Source organism: Dendropsophus ebraccatus, chromosome 2 (genome assembly GCF_027789765.1).
Source record: "Dendropsophus ebraccatus isolate aDenEbr1 chromosome 2, aDenEbr1.pat, whole genome shotgun sequence".
Taxonomy (NCBI): domain Eukaryota; kingdom Metazoa; phylum Chordata; class Amphibia; order Anura; family Hylidae; genus Dendropsophus; species Dendropsophus ebraccatus.
Window position 1 is genome coordinate 64,228,558 of NC_091455.1, and position 16,136 is coordinate 64,244,693.

Genomic DNA, 16,136 nt, shown 5'->3' on the forward strand with positions numbered 1-16,136 from the left:
TGTTTTTCAGATATCGGTATCCTGGGGATTACGTCGGATTTTTTTTTTTTTTTTTTTATAAAATGGTCAATGAGGGGTGTGGGGTGTTTTTATTTGAATAAATTTTTTTTTTAACTTGTGTCTTGTCTTTATTTCTTTACTTCATAGACTTAGTAGTGGAAGCCGTCTAATAGACGGAATCCATTACTAAGTTGGGGCCTAGTGTTAGCCGGTATAAAATGGCTAACACTAACCCCCTATTATTACCCCAGTACCCAATGCCACCAGGGGTACTGGGAAGAGCCGGATGCCAGTGGTCCCGGAGCGTCAAAATTGGCGCTCCTGGACCGGGCGGCAGCAGGCTGGTAAGATTTAGGCTGGGGAGGGCCTAAACCAATAGCTCTTCCCACCCTGGTGTTACCAGGCTGCTGTCGTTTGGTTTTTAACCTGGCTGGTTATAAAAATAGGGGGGACCCTATGCGTTTTAAAAAAAAAAAAATAATAATAATTTAAAAAAAAACGCATAGGGTCCCCCCTATTTTTATAACCAGCCGGGTTAAAAACCAAACGACAGCAGCCTGGTAACACCAGGGTGGGAAGAGCCATTGGTTTAGGCCCTCCCCAGCCTAAATCTTACCAGCCTGCTGCCGCCCGGTCCAGGAGCGCCAATTTTGACGCTCCGGGACCACTGGCACCCGGCTCTTCCCAGTACCCCTGGTGGCATTGGGTACTGGGGTAATAATAGGGGGTTAGTGTTAGCCATTTTATACCGGCTAACACTAGGCCCCAACTTAGTAATGGATTCCGTCTATTAGACGGCTTCCACTACTAAGTCTATAAAGTAAAGAAATAAAGACAAGACACAAGTTAAAAATTTTTTTTATTCAAATAAAAACACCCCCACACCCCTCATTGACCATTTTATTAAAAAAAAAAAAAAAAAACACGCTGGTCATCGACGTAGTCCACGTAATCCGACGTAATCCCCAGGATACCGATATCTGACAAACAAAAAGGGAGAAACACACAAAAAACACACAAACAGGAGCACAACACCCATCATTGTGAGCGGTGTTGTGCTCCTTACAGTATGCAGCATCTTTACAGATCGCTGCTTACAGTCTGGCCCCCAAGGGGTTAAGGGAGGATGTATTGCATCCCCCTTAACCCCTTGGGGGCCAGACTGATGTCAGACTGCACCCATCCCAGCAAGGAAGGGGTTAACTGACCCCCCCTTCCTTGCTGGGAGGGGTGCAGTGCTGGGGAGGGGGTGGGGAGAGCTCTATACTCACCCCGATGTGACCTCTTCGCTGGTCCACAGCACAATTAAGTCACTGTACTGCGGAATGGCTCTTTATATGTGCGCTCAGCCGATCAGCCAATCAGCTGAGCGCTCATATAATTCTAAATGTTTCTTCTAATAATGCTATTGTCATAACATAATTAGAAGAAACATTTGATGTTTTCATTAAAGTAAAGTGATGATTAGTACAGAATGCTCTTTTGCCGGCAATATGAATTAACAGCTTATGGAGCTTCCTGTACTAATTAATATTTAATTAATAAAACTCATTTTCGATTAAATAAATTCAGTTTCGTTGTTTAATAATTTAATTCTAACGAATCCATCATTGTGCAATTAAATATACTGTCAAAAAATAAATATATATATAAATATACATTTATTTATATACATATTTATTTTAACAGTATATTTAATTGCAAAATGATGGATTTGTTAGAATTAAATTATTGAACAACGAAAGGGACTTTATTACAAAGAAAATGTGTTTTATTATTTTAATATATTAACCATGAGAGACATCGGCATTAGTGCAGAGGATCGCAAACCCCGGTAATAGCAATTCATGTAAACTGTGTTCCCTGCTTTCCCAGATGCATCCAGAGGTGTTTGCATCACTTTCTTAAGATTTTATTTGTTATTTTTAGTTGAACCAGATTTCCAAGTAAATGACCGTATGTTTTGAGCCGCATGTCTATTTTTTCCCACGGCCGTAGTTTCATCCGCACATTTACAGCCGCATAAAAAATACAGCCGCACAGTTACATAGTGTGAACCTAGCCATAAAGTGTATTTGAGGGGCCTATATGTTAGAAAGCCCCACGAAGCACCCCATTTCAGAAACTGCACCCCCCACACTCTGCAAAAGCATATCCAGAAGTGTTTTAACCCTTTAGGGGAGTCACAGAAATAAAAGCCAAGTGTGTAAGAAATTTGAAAATTTTAATTTTCTGTGCAGAGATTTTATTGTAATCCAATAATTTTCATAATTATAAACCTATTACCAGAGAAATGCACCCCAATAATTATTGCCCCGTTTCTGCAGTTTATGGAAATATCCCATATGTGGCCCTATTGCGCTATTTGACGCAACCACAAGCCTCAGATATAAAGGAGCACCTAGTGAGTTTCAACGCCTCCGTTATATTTGGTCATTTTTGACTGTACCACTTCAGGTTGGCAGAGGCTCTGGGGTGCCAAAACCTAAAAAACACCCCTAAAGGGACACCATTTAGAAAACTACACCCCTCAAGTAATGTAACAAGGGGTGCGGTGAGCTTTTGGACCCCCCAGGTGCTTCACAGATTTTCTGAACAATATGGCGTGAAAAAAGAAAAAAATATTTTTTACACTAAAACGTTGTTCTAGCCTTCAATTTTTCATTTTCTTAAAGGGATGAGGAAAAAAAAGACACAAAATGTGTAGCGCAGTTTCTCCCGAGTACGGAAATACCCTACATGTGACGATAAAGTGCCAAGGGGGCGCAGTACGAGCCTCCAAATGGAAGGAGCGTCAATTGGCTTTTGGAAGCTGAATTTCACTGGAAAGGATTTCAAGGGCCATGTCGCATTTACAGAGCCCTTGTGCTGCCAAGACACTGGAAACCCCCCACAAGTGACCCCATTCTGGAAACTACACCCCTCAAGGAATCTAACAAGGGGTGCAATGAGCATATGGACCCCACTGGTGACGGGCACAAATGTGGAACAATGTGACGTGAAAGGGAAAATTTTCATTTTTTAACTTTCATGGCACAAATGTGCCCCTCATCAAGGGGTCCATATCTGTACTGCACCCCTTGTTAGATTCCCTGAGGGGTGCAGTTTCCAGAATGGGGTCACTTGTGGGGGGTTTCCAGTGTTTTGGCAGCACGAGGGCTCTGTAAATGCGACATGGCGTTCATCATCCATTCTAGCCAAATCCAACCTCCAAAATCCAAATGGCGCTCCTTCCCTTCGGAGGCTTACCCTGCACCCGCATGGCGCTTTATGTCCACATGTGGGGTATTTCCGTACTCAGGGGAAATTGCGCTACACATTTAGTGTTTCTTTTTATCTTTTAGCCCCTTGTGAAAATGAAAAATGACAAGATTAATGATTTAGAGTAAAAATTTTACAAAAATTACACTAAATGTTGGTCTAACCTTGATTTTTTTCAATTTCCACAAGGGGTTAAAAAAAGAAAATGAACACAAAACGTGTAGGGTAGTTTCCCTTGAGTACGAAAATGGATGGAGGATGCATTTACAAAGCTCCTGTGCTGCCAGGACAGTAGAAACCCCCCACAAGTGACCCCATTCTGGAAACTACACCCCATAAGGAATCTAACAAGGGGTGCAGTGAGGATAGGGACCCCACTGGTGACGGGCACTTACGTAGAACATGTGCCGAGAAAATAAAAAATATCATTTTTTTCATTTTCACGTCCCAAATGTGACCGTCACCAGGGGGCCATATCCCCGCTGCCCCCCTTGGTAGATTCCTTATGGGGTGTAGTTTCCAGAATGGGGTCACTTGTGGGGGGTTTCTACTGTCCTGGCCGCACAGAGGCTTTCTAATTGCATCATGGCATCCTCTAATGGGAATGGCGGCCATATCTATTTAGCTGGGGAAAAGGGACAATTCTAATTTATTTGGGGGTATTAGGCCAATTATTGGTTTATAAGGTTGAAAATGACAGGTGTCCATCAAATTCAACCTGTGTTGACCCAGAGGAAGGCAAAAAACCCTCGTGAGGCAGACGACAGTAGCCTCATCACAGGGGAAAAATTCCTTCCTGACTCCATAATGGCGATCAGAATAATCCCTGGATCAACATGACCCCTGAAATAGGAATAAGGGAAAGAATTTAGATAATGTAGAACTCCGATGACGTGTGGTGCGCCTTGGAGCGATCCAGTATGCTGAGGTCGGGGGGATCAGGACAGGTGTCACACTGGAAAATGGTGTCCTTCCTGATCCCCCTGTTACGCCACAGTCTGCACTTCTTCTGGGGTCTCCTGTTTTCCAGTGTGGGGCACGTCACCTGGAAAATGTTGCCCTGGTGCGATACGGGGTCCTTCATATCCAGAAGCACTGGGTCCGCTCCATGGCTGCTAAATATTAGGGTTCTATTACTGCTTCTGATATTTTCAGATCGTGCCGCAAGCTACAGTAGCTCGGGAAGCGAGGGACCGGAAGAGGGGGTGCTGGTATAAAAGTTATCCCCGTACAGGTGGTGACCTTTATCCAGCAGTGGGAAGATCAGTTCCCGGACGTTCTTCCCACTTGTTCCGAGGATGGGGGGGGGGGGGGGCATCTGGGGGCATCTGGGGGCTGGATTCGGGTGTCCCTTCCTACATACACTCTAAGGGTACGTGCACACTGCGGAATCGCGACAGATAACCCTTTGTGCATTCCGCAGTTGGCACCCGCCGGCGGAGTGATGCAGGCACACGTCTCCACACGTGTCATAGACTCCATTCTATGCACGGGCGGATTCCGCTCTCCGTCCAACGTATTCATTCTTTGCATGGACGATGGAATCCGCCTGTGAATGGAGTCTATGACACAGGTAGAGACATGCGCCCGCATCAGTCTGCCGGCGGGTGCCAGCTGCGGAATGCACAAAGGGTTATCCTTCGCCATTCCGCATTGTGCACGTACCCTAAATCTGTAAGTGTACCCAGAGGTACGCTCACAGAGTTTGTAGAATTTCACGCCATACCGTCATCTCTTATTGGGACGGTACTGGCGGAAAAGATGTGTCTGGGGGGCATCGTACGCTACGCTACCCCCCAGACATCTCACTGGATGATGAGGATGATGAGGATGAATGGAGAAAAGAAGGATCCCCCCCATTCATCCTCACTGGCTGTTTCGGTGTCGGAGGCAATAATAACGTATCCCTCTGACGCAGAAAACACCCTGGGGGTCATCTTTATACGGGGACTAGTATATGGGGTATGTAGTGGTGTAGTGTCAAACTTTATTCAATGTATTGTGGTGTAATGTAGTGTTTTTTACGTGTTTTTTTTTTTACAGTAAGTATAAAAAAAAAACCAACGCCAACAAAGGAGTTGCTGATAAATGCCGCACTTATGTGCGGCACTTATCAGCAGACCGTGGCAGTAGGATATAGAAAAAAAACACCCTACGCGAAAAAGGAGGAGTTGCTGATTAGCAGCGCACTTTCGTGCGATGCTGATCAACACTCAGCGGCAATAGGGTGCGGAAAATAGAAAAAAAAAATTTGGAAAAAAAAACAAACTTTTTCTACATTCTGAACATCCCTGTAGCTGCTGATAAGTGTATTACACATATCAGCTGCAAGGGGGCAGCAGAGCGCAAAATCCGGAAAAAGACGAGTCTGGAGCCGAAAATAGCCAAAAAAAGCCAATTGGGACCGCCGGAAAGAGCCGAAGACCGAATGAGAAGACGGAGGACGCAGCGAACCCGGAAGACGCCGATCAGGACCCTGGGACAGGTGAGTAATGTACAAATACCTGCTCTGGACCCCTCAGCTACCTAGCTGAGGGGTCCAGAGCAGGTATTTACTATTTTGGGGGACTCTGATCGCCGTGCCACCGGCCCGATCGCCGTGAACGCCGGTACCGGCTGGCCGTTCACGGCGATGGGCCGGTGGCACCGTGACCACCATTACTTTTTACAGTAATGGCGGTCGTGCCGTCCTCGGTTCCGATCACCGCTATTGACTGATCTGAATTGATCAGCCAATAGCGTCGATCGCAAGCACGGGGGGTGTTAACCACCCCCCGTGCCGAGAAGCTAAGATGGCCTGCTATGATTTATAGCAGGCCATCTTCCCCGATCACTGTGTGCGAACACGCAGCGATCGGGGGAAACATCGGGCGTAAATTTACGCCCTGATGCGCTAAGTACCAAGGCGCGAGGGCGTAAGTTTACGCCCGATGTCGTTAAGGGGTTAAAGCAAAGCTGCATGATTTCAGGATTATTTTAAAATATATATAGTAAAATAGAAAATTAGAAAAAACATCCAAATTCTTTAAAAAATTTAACATAAAATATGAATTAACCCTTTCATGACCAAAGGTTTTCGATGCACGGATGTCCTGGTCAAATTAAAGGAATGTTCCTCCCCGCCTTCTAAGAGCCATAATGCTTTTATTTTTCCTTCTACTGTACAGGGCTGGTTGGAGTGTCATTTTTTGCGCCATGATCTATAATAATATAATAATAGCCAAGCACTTTATATTTCTGTTATACCACATTCCATATATCCAGTTCTTCAATATCTAGTTCTCTAGTTTTTATTGGGTTCATATTGGTGTAAGAGAAAAATTTAGATTTTTTGTTAATTGCTTTCTGATGTATAATTTAAAAAAATCTGCAATCCCTGTTTTTTTTTTTTTTTGCTGTTACACAGTTTAATGTGCGGGAACAATATTGTTATATTTTAATTGATCAGACAATTCTGCATACGTAATATGTTTATTTTTTATATTTTTAAAATATTTTTATTTGTATAATGGGAAAGGGGGTCATATAAATAATTATTGGGGGCATTTTTACAAGGTTTTTCTTTTTAAATATGTTTAATATTTTTTTTTACACATTGAGGGACTTAGGGAGTTATATATGCAATTCTCTGATTACACATACTGATGACTTCTATGCCATCAGTTTTATCGGCAATCTGTACATAGAGTCTGTGTGAGAGTAGACTCTATACACAGATCAAAGATCTGACAGGATGGAGGTAAGTGGCTTACCCCCGTCTGTTGGTATAAGTTATTATGCTGCGGGGGTCCTGATAAGTCAGTGACAGGTGCTTGTCCTGTCACTGACTACCTTAAACAGAGTTAATGACAGGCAGCTACATGACCGGGGCTGTCTGTCATTACTTCCTGCACTGGCCACACTGATGTGTGTGGGATTGCTCACATTGGAGAGGTCCAGCACACATTTAAAGCCCCTTCAGTCCAGGAATGTATGTATACGTTCCTACTGCATAGGGCATGTGCAGTAGGAACGTATATATACAGATTGTGGACGTGAAAGGGTTAAATAATTGGTTATTTTCTAATGACACATTCCCTGTGACATTAAGGCTGATTGGTATATTTTCTGTATGTTATTTTGAATACTTTGATATGTTACACATAAAGCATATGAAATGCTTATGTCGCATGGCTATGAAATTATCATCTTAAGGATAAAGTAATGAACACTAATGTACTATTCAACCTCATCTCATTTCTTGTATATTAAAATACACAAAAACAGAATATGAGAGATATGGAAATAAATGATTTCACTATATTCAGTATGTTGGAAGACATGAAGCCTCAAGATTACTTAAGGAAGCTGCAAATTTCTGAATACACGATTTATATTCTTAGAAGTACTGTGCACAAACGAAAAGCATTAGATTGCCAGTTCTACTTAATGCCAGCAAATCTGTGCTTTAGGAAATCCTGCAGTGGTTTTGCAGTCATGCAGCATCCAAGCTGCTGGCATTTGTCCATGAAAGCAAATGAACACATGGAAAAGCATAATAAGCAAGGAGGGAAAGAGGTTATCCCATAGATGCAGTGTTTTTACACTGACATCTTGCAATATTGCGTAAATGTATCTCTTCTCTGCTTTTATTATTCATAAACTTGCTTGAGCTGTGAATTGCTTTCCTGTGGTTTTGTTTGTTTATTGCTACCATAAAATAGATATTTAAAGCTATTTAAAGCTAATACACTCATTCAATATTATTTTTTTTTATTTGGAATATTTAAACTGACTGCATCAATGCACATTATACACTAAGGGAAACATGGCTATCACAGCATTTACATAATGGCAGGTTGTGAGACCAAATGTAATTGTCTGTTACGGATATCAATGTAATAAATGATCGTGGATAATTATATATTGAAACATTGTATATAGTACTTTGGTATTTAATGTGGTTATGGATATCAATGTAATAAATGATCTTAGATAATTATATATATAAACATTGTATATAGTACTTTGGTATTTAATGTGGTTATGGATATCAATGTAATAAATGATCTTAGATAATTATATATAAACATTGTATATAGTACTTTGGTATTTAATGTGGTTCCTGGGGCTGCTGACAACCCCATCCCAAGCCAAACACATGTCCATGATTTAGTGAGATAGTCTGACACTACAACTAGTAGAATTAGTACAATTTTGTGATTATATGTGATGTGGTTTGTGTGACCATCACAAATCTACTTAAAACATACATGTCACACACACAAAAAAAAAAAAACTTTTAGCATGACACAAGGATACAGTATGTCAAAAGTTTTAATTGGTTGGTGTCTGCCGAGTCACAGGGACATGTCAAGAGTTTTCTTTTTCTGTGTTCCAGATGGGGGGAGTGGCTGCCTCTTGGTCGTGCACTCCACCCATCCCACCCAGGTGGTTATTATATTTGCCAGTATAAGCTGCATCCTGCATGCCCCGAGCATAGGCTTATTATATGCAATGGAGAGGCTAAAATACAGTTTAGGCCCATCCCGAGCATGAGGCCACCTTATCATTGGTAGTTTACACTGCAAATGGTAACCAAGAGCCTCATTATTTTTATGGAGTTTTTTTTAGCAGTTGGGGGTCTGCTTTTAGCGATTTTCATATGTGTATTGGGCTTTATTGAGTTGTTACATTTCTCTGTGTTTTTGTGTGTTCAAAAGTTTTGATCCATCAGGAGAATGAGCTGCGAGAAGTGCGGGGTAGCACATTTAATTCCACAGCTTCCAGCAATCTCTGTCTAGGCAGCTCCATTATAGTCTATGGGGCTTTCTGGGCAGAGATGATTGACAGCAGGAAAGTGCAGCTCACTCAATCACACAAACCAAATAACAATAGTGTTCCAGCTATGTATTATTGAAGAAAGTTCTGATTTGACTGCGTGTCTAGAAACCTGAACTGAAAGCATCATAGTAATGTAATATGCAACAGCATCCCATTGCAAACTCAAACCCCATTGTGGTGTGAGTACTAAATTACTTTACTGTAAAATAAGGCAGTGTGACCACAATGTCATTGCAACAAACCACTGGAGGTAACATAAGTGTTCTGTGTTATTGGAGTCAGAGTAGTCAGGGCAGCCAGCATTGTGGTTATGGCTCACTGAAGCTAGTGTGTAGCCCAAGCCCAATATTGAATTAAAAAGTAATCATCTTAAGGCTTTGTTCACGCAACAATTTTGGTTATTTAATACTCAAAATAATGGCCATTGTTTTGAGTATCAAACATCATTGATCATGTTCCAATAGTCGTCATTGCAATAACTGCTGTTGAAACATTTTTCTACTTCAAACTAAAAGATGGCCCTTTTGGGTGTGACTTTAAAGAAAAGGTCCATTGATTTTAATACAGAGGATTCTGAAAAGTACAATTTAAAATAATGTCCGCTGTTCGCACAATAACGGCTGCAAATTAATGACATCAAGATTAATTTAACAGCCCCTGCGAACAGCGGCCATTATTTTATACATTGTGTGAACCAACAGCTGTTGTTTCCATACACTTCAATGGAAATCATTAACCCCTTAACGACATCGGGCGTAAACTTACGCCCTCGCGCCCTGGTACTTAGCGCATCAGGGCGTAAATTTACGCCCGATGTTTCCCCGATCGCTGCGTGTTCACACACAGCGGTCGGGGAAGATGGCCTGCTATAAATCATAGCAGGCCATCATAGCTTCACGGCACGGGGGGTGGTTAACACCCCCCGTGCTTACGATCGCCGCTATTGGCTAATCAATTCAGATCAGCCAATAGTGGCGATCGGAACCTTTCCGGGTCATCGGTGACCCGATGACCCGGAAAAAAATGGCGGTCGGTGCTGTCCGAGGACGGCGCCGACCGCCATTACTGTAAAAAGTAATGTTGATCGCCGTGCCACCGGCCCGATCGCCGTGAACGGCCGGCCGGCCGTTCACTGCGATCGGGCCGGTGGCACGGCGATCAGAGTCCCACAAAATAATAAATACCTGCCCTGGACCCCTCAGCTAGGTAGCGGAGGGGTCCTGAGCAGGTATTTGTACATTACTCACCTGTCCCGGGCTCCTGATCGGCGGCTTCCGGGTTCGCGGCGTCCTCCGTCATTACGTTCGGTCTTCGGGTCTTTCCGGCGGTCCCCGTCGTCTTCTCTCGGCTATTTTCGGCTCCAGCCTCGTCAATTTCCGGATTTTGCGCTCTGCTGCCCCCTAGCGGCTGATATGTGTAATACACTTATCAGCAGCTACAGGGATATTCAGAATATAGAAAAAGTTTTTTTTTTTTTTTCCAAATTATTTTTTTTCTATTTTCCGCACCCTATCGCCGCTGAGTGTTGATCAGCATCGCACGAAAGTGCGCTGCTAATCAGCAACTCCTCCTTTTTGGCGTAGGGTGTTTTTTTTCTGTATTCTACTGCCACGGTCTGCTTATAAGTGTCGCGCATAAGTGCGGCATTTATCAGCAACGCCTTTGTTGGCGTAGGTTTTTTTTTATACTTACTGTAAAAAAAACACGTAAAAAACACTACATTACATTGAATAAAGTTTGACACTACACCACTACATACCCCATATACTAGTCCCCATATAAAGATGGCCCCCAGGGTGTTTTCGGTATCGGACGCATACGCTATTGTTGCCTCCGACACCGAAACAGCCAGTGAGGATGAATGGGGGGATCCTTCTTTCCTCCATTCATCCTCATCATCCAGTAACGTGTCTGGGGGTAGCGTAGCGTACGCTGCCCCCCAGACACGTCTTTTCCGCCAGTACCGTCCCAATAAGAGATGGCGGTATGGAGTGAAATTCTACTAACTCTGTGAGAGTACCTCAGGGTACACTTACAGATTTGGGGTACGTGCACACTGCGGAATGGCGAAGGATAACCCTTTGTGCATTCCGCAGCTGGCACCCGCCGGCGGACTGATGCGGGCGCGCGTCTCCACCCGTGTCAAAGACTCCATGTTATGCATGGGCGGATTCCGTCGTCCGTCCAAAGAATGAACACGTTGGACGGAGAGCGGAATCCGCCCGTGCATAGAATGGAGTCTATGACACGGACGGAGACGCGCGCCTGCATCACTCCGCCGGCAGGTGCCAACTGTGGAATGCACGAAGGGTTATCTGTCGCGATTCCGCAGTGTGCACATACCCTTAGAGTGTATGAAGGGACACCCGAATCCAGCCCCAGATGCCCCCTCCCCCCCATCCTCGGAACAAGTGGAAAGATCGTCCGGGAACTGATCTTCCCACTGCTGGATAAAGGTCACCACCTGTACGGGGATAACTTTTATACCAGCGCCCCCTCTTCCGGTCCCTCGCTGCCCTGTAGCTTGCGGCACGATCCGAACATATCAGAAGCAGTAATAGCGCCCTAATATTTAGCAGCCATGGAGCGGACCCAGCGCTTCTGGATATGTGGGACCCCGTATCGCACCAGGACAACATTTTCCAGGTGACGTCCCCCACACTGGAGAAAGGGAGACCCCAGAAGAAGTGCAGAGTGTGGGGTAACAGGGGGATCAGGAAGGACAACATTTACCAGTGTGACACCTGTCCTGATCCCCCGGCCTCTGCATACCGGATCGCTCCAAGGCGCACCACACGTCACTGGAGTTCTACATTATCTAAATTCTGTCCCTTATTCCTATTTCAGGGGTCACGTTGGTCCAGGGATTATTCTGATCGCCATTATGGAGTCGGGAAGGAATTTTTCCCCTGTGATGAGGCTACTGTCGTCTGCCTTACGAGGGTTTTTGCCTTCCTCTGGATCAACACAGGTTGAATTTGATGGACACCTGTCATTTCCAACCTTATAAACTAATAATTTGCCTAATACCCCCAAATAAATTAGAATTGTCCCTTTTCCCCAGCTAAATAGGTATGGCCGCCATTCCCATTAGAGGATGCCATGATGCAATTACAAAGCCTCTGTGCTGCCAGGACAGTAGAAACCCCCCACAAGTGACCCCATTCTGGAAACTACACCCCATAAGGAATCTAACAAGGGGGGCAGCGGGGATATGGCCCCCTGGTGACGGCCACATTTGGGACGTGAAAATGAAAAAAATGGTATTTTTTATTTTCTCGGCACATGTTTTACGTAAGTGCCTGTCACCAGTGGGGTCCATATGCTCACTGCACCCCTTGTTAGATTCCTTATGGGGTGTAGTTTCCAGAATGGGGTCACTTGTCAGGGGGTTTCTACTGACCTGGCAGCACAGGAGCTTTGTAATTGCGACATGGCCTCCATCCTCCATTCCAGCCTCTAAATGGCGCTCTGTCCCTTTGGTGGCTTGCCCTGTGCCCATATGGCACATTATGTCCACATGTGGGGTATTTTCGTACTCAGGGGAAACTACCCTACACGTTTTGTGTTAATTTTCTTTTTTAACCCCTTGTGGAAATGGAAAAAATCAAGGCTAGACCAACATTTAGTGTAATTTTTGTAAAATTTTTACTCTAAATCATTAATCTTGTCATGATTTTTTCATTTTCACAAGGGGCTAAAAGATAAAAAAAAACACTAAATGTGTAGAGCAATTTCCCCTGAGTACGGAAATACCCCACATGTGGACATAAAGCGCCATGTGGGCGCAGGGTAAGCCTCCGAAGGGAAGGAGCGCCATTTGGTTTTTGAAGGCTGGATTTGGATGGAATGGATTTTAAGGGGCCATGTTGCATTCAAAAGGCCTCTGTGTTGCCAAGACAGTTGAACCCCCCCACAAGTGACCCCATTATGGAAACTACACCCCTCAAGGAATGTAACAAGGGGTGTAGTGAGCATATGGACCCCACTGGTGACGGGCACAAATGTGGAACAATGTGGCGTGAAAATGAAATATTACATTTTTTACACTATAATGTTGGTTTAGCCTTGAATTTATCATTTTCACAAGGGGTTAAAAGAGAAAAAAACACACAATATGTGTAGAGCAATTTCCCCCGAGTCCGTAAATACCCCACATGTGGACATAAAGCGCCATGTGGGCGCAGGGCAAGCCTCCGAAGGGAAGGAGCGCCATTTCGTTTTTGAAGGCTGGATTTGGATGGAATGGATTTTGAGGGGCCATGTTGCATTCAAAAGGCCTCTGTGTTGCCAAGACAGTTGAAACCCCCCACAAGTGACCCCATTATGGAAACTGCACCCCTCAAGGAATGTAACAAGGGGTGTAGTGAGCATATGGACCCCACTGGTGACGGACACAAATGTGGAACAATGTGGCGTGAAAATGAAATATTACATTTTTTACACTATAATGTTGGTTTAGCCTTGAATTTATCATTTTCACAAGGGGTTAAAAGAGAAAAAAACACACAATATGTGTAGAGCAATTTCCCCCGAGTCCGTAAATACCCCACATGTGGACATAAAGCGCCATGTGGGCGCAGGGCAAGCCTCCGAAGGGAAGGAGCGCCATTTGGATTTTGGAGGTTGGATTTGGCTAGAATGGATGATGAACGCCATGTCGCATTTACAGAGCCCTCGTGCTGCCAAAACACTGGAAACCCCCCACAAGTGACCCCATTCTGGAAACTACACCCCTCAGGGAATCTAACAAGGGGTGCAGTGAGGATATGAACCCCTTGATGACGGGCACATTTGTGCCATGAAAGTGAAAAAATGAAATTTTTCCCTTTCACGTCACATTGTTCCACATTTGTGCCCGTCACCAGTGGGGTCCATATGCTCACTGAACCCCTTGTTAGATTCCTTGAGGGGTGTAGTTTCCAGAATGGAATCACTTGTGGGGGGTTTCCAGTGTCTTGGCAGCACGAGGGCTCTGTAAATGCGACATGGCCCTTGAAATCCTTTCCAGTGAAATTCAGCTTCCAAAAGCCAATTGGTGCTCCTTCCCTTTGGAGGCTCGTCCTGCGCCCCCTTGGCACTTTATCGCCACATGTGGGGTATTTCCGTACTCGGGAGAAACTGCGCTACACATTTTGTGTCTTTTTTTTCCTCTTATCCCTTTAAGAAAATGAAAAATTGAAGGCTAGAACAACGGTTTAGTGTAAAAAATAAATTTTTCTTTTTTCACGCCATATTGTTCGGAAAATCTGTGAAGCACCTGTGGGGTCCAAATGCTCACCGCACCCCTTGTTACATTCCTTGAGGGGTCTAGTTTTCTAAATGGTGTCCCTTTAGGGGTGTTTTTTAGGTTTTGGCACCCCAGAGCCTCTGCCAACCTGAAGTGGTACAGTCAGAAATGACCAAATATAACGGAGGCGTTGAAATTCACTAGGCGCTCCTTTGTATCTGAGGCTTGTGGTTGCGTCAAATAGCGCAATAGGGCCACATATGGGGTATTTCTGTAAACTGCAGAAACGGGGCAATAATTATTAGGGTGCATTTCTCTGGTAATAGGTTTATAATTATGAAAAATATTGGATTACAATAAAATCTCTGCACAGAAAATTAAAATTTTCAAATTTCTTACACACTTAGCTTTTATTTCTGTGACTCCCCTAAAGGGTTAAAACACTTTCTGGATATGCTTTTGCAGAGTGTGGGGGGTGCAGTTTCTGAAATGGGGTGCTTTGTGGGGCTTTCTAACATACAGGCCCCTCAAATACACTTTGAACCTGAACAGGTCCCTAAAAATATCTGATTTTGAAATTTTACTGAAAATTTGGAAATTTGCTGCTAATGTTTTAAGCTTCCTATTGTCTAAAAAAAATTAAAGATCGTTTAATAAATGCCGCCAACATAAAGTAGACATGTTGCTAATGCTATTTAATATATAATTTATGTGGTATAACCACTTTCTGTATACGCAAAAAAGTTTCAAAGTTGGAAAAATGCAGTTTTTCACATTTTTTCACATTATTTGGGTTTTTTTCATAAAGATTTGTTATGATTATCGACTCCAATTTACCAGAAATGTAAAGTACAATATGTCACGAGAAAACAATCTCAGAATCAGCCGGATAGGTAAAAGCATCCCGAAGTTATTAATGAATAAAGTGACACTGGTCATATTCATAAAATTTGTCTCTGTCATTAAGGCCATTTCAGGCTCTGTCCTTAAGGGGTTAAAGAATGCAAATAACGTCCTTTTTTTAAAATTAAAAGGCCGGCCTTATTTCACAGCATATTCCTGAGGCTGGATTCACACAGAATTTTTGAGCCTTTTCTTGAGTACTAAACACAGGAAGAGGTGCACATCTTTTATAATATATGCCAGTTCAACTCTTTGTTTTGATGAAACTTCTGACTAAAAAAAATGTCCAAAATGTGGTACATTTCCGGTAAATAATAGCCAAGCACTTTATATTTTCTGTTATACCATATTCCATATATCCAGTTCTTCAATATGAATGTGTTTTACAGAGCTTGACAATAGATGCCCAATACCCATAGGATATAATCACTCACTACTGCATATTTGTTTCCTGCAAAATATATTTCGAAATGCATTATACCATACAACTTGACCTCTGCTCATCACTGCAGTCACATCTATAATGTTTATCATTACCTACCAGAGAAGCTTGTTCCTTATCCTATCTACAGGTTAATACTGGAATGTTAAAGGAACATATGCAACAAAATAACATTTTTATTCAAACCAAGTAAGCAACTGCACAGGAATGTAAGATGGATAGTGAAAATGAAATGAAGAAATGCTGGTCCATGAAAAATATACGGATGTGGTCAATAATATATTACATAAATAAAGTATGAACTAATTTGAACAAATCACATATCCAAATATAAAAACAACATTATTTACGGAATTAAAAATGTATATATTTGTAACTATTGCGTTAGTTGGTTTCCGTAATGGAAAACTACAAGAGGGCAAAGGTGACTTTTAATGTTTTCAGGTAGTGAACATATAGTGATTCTGTATTCATGTT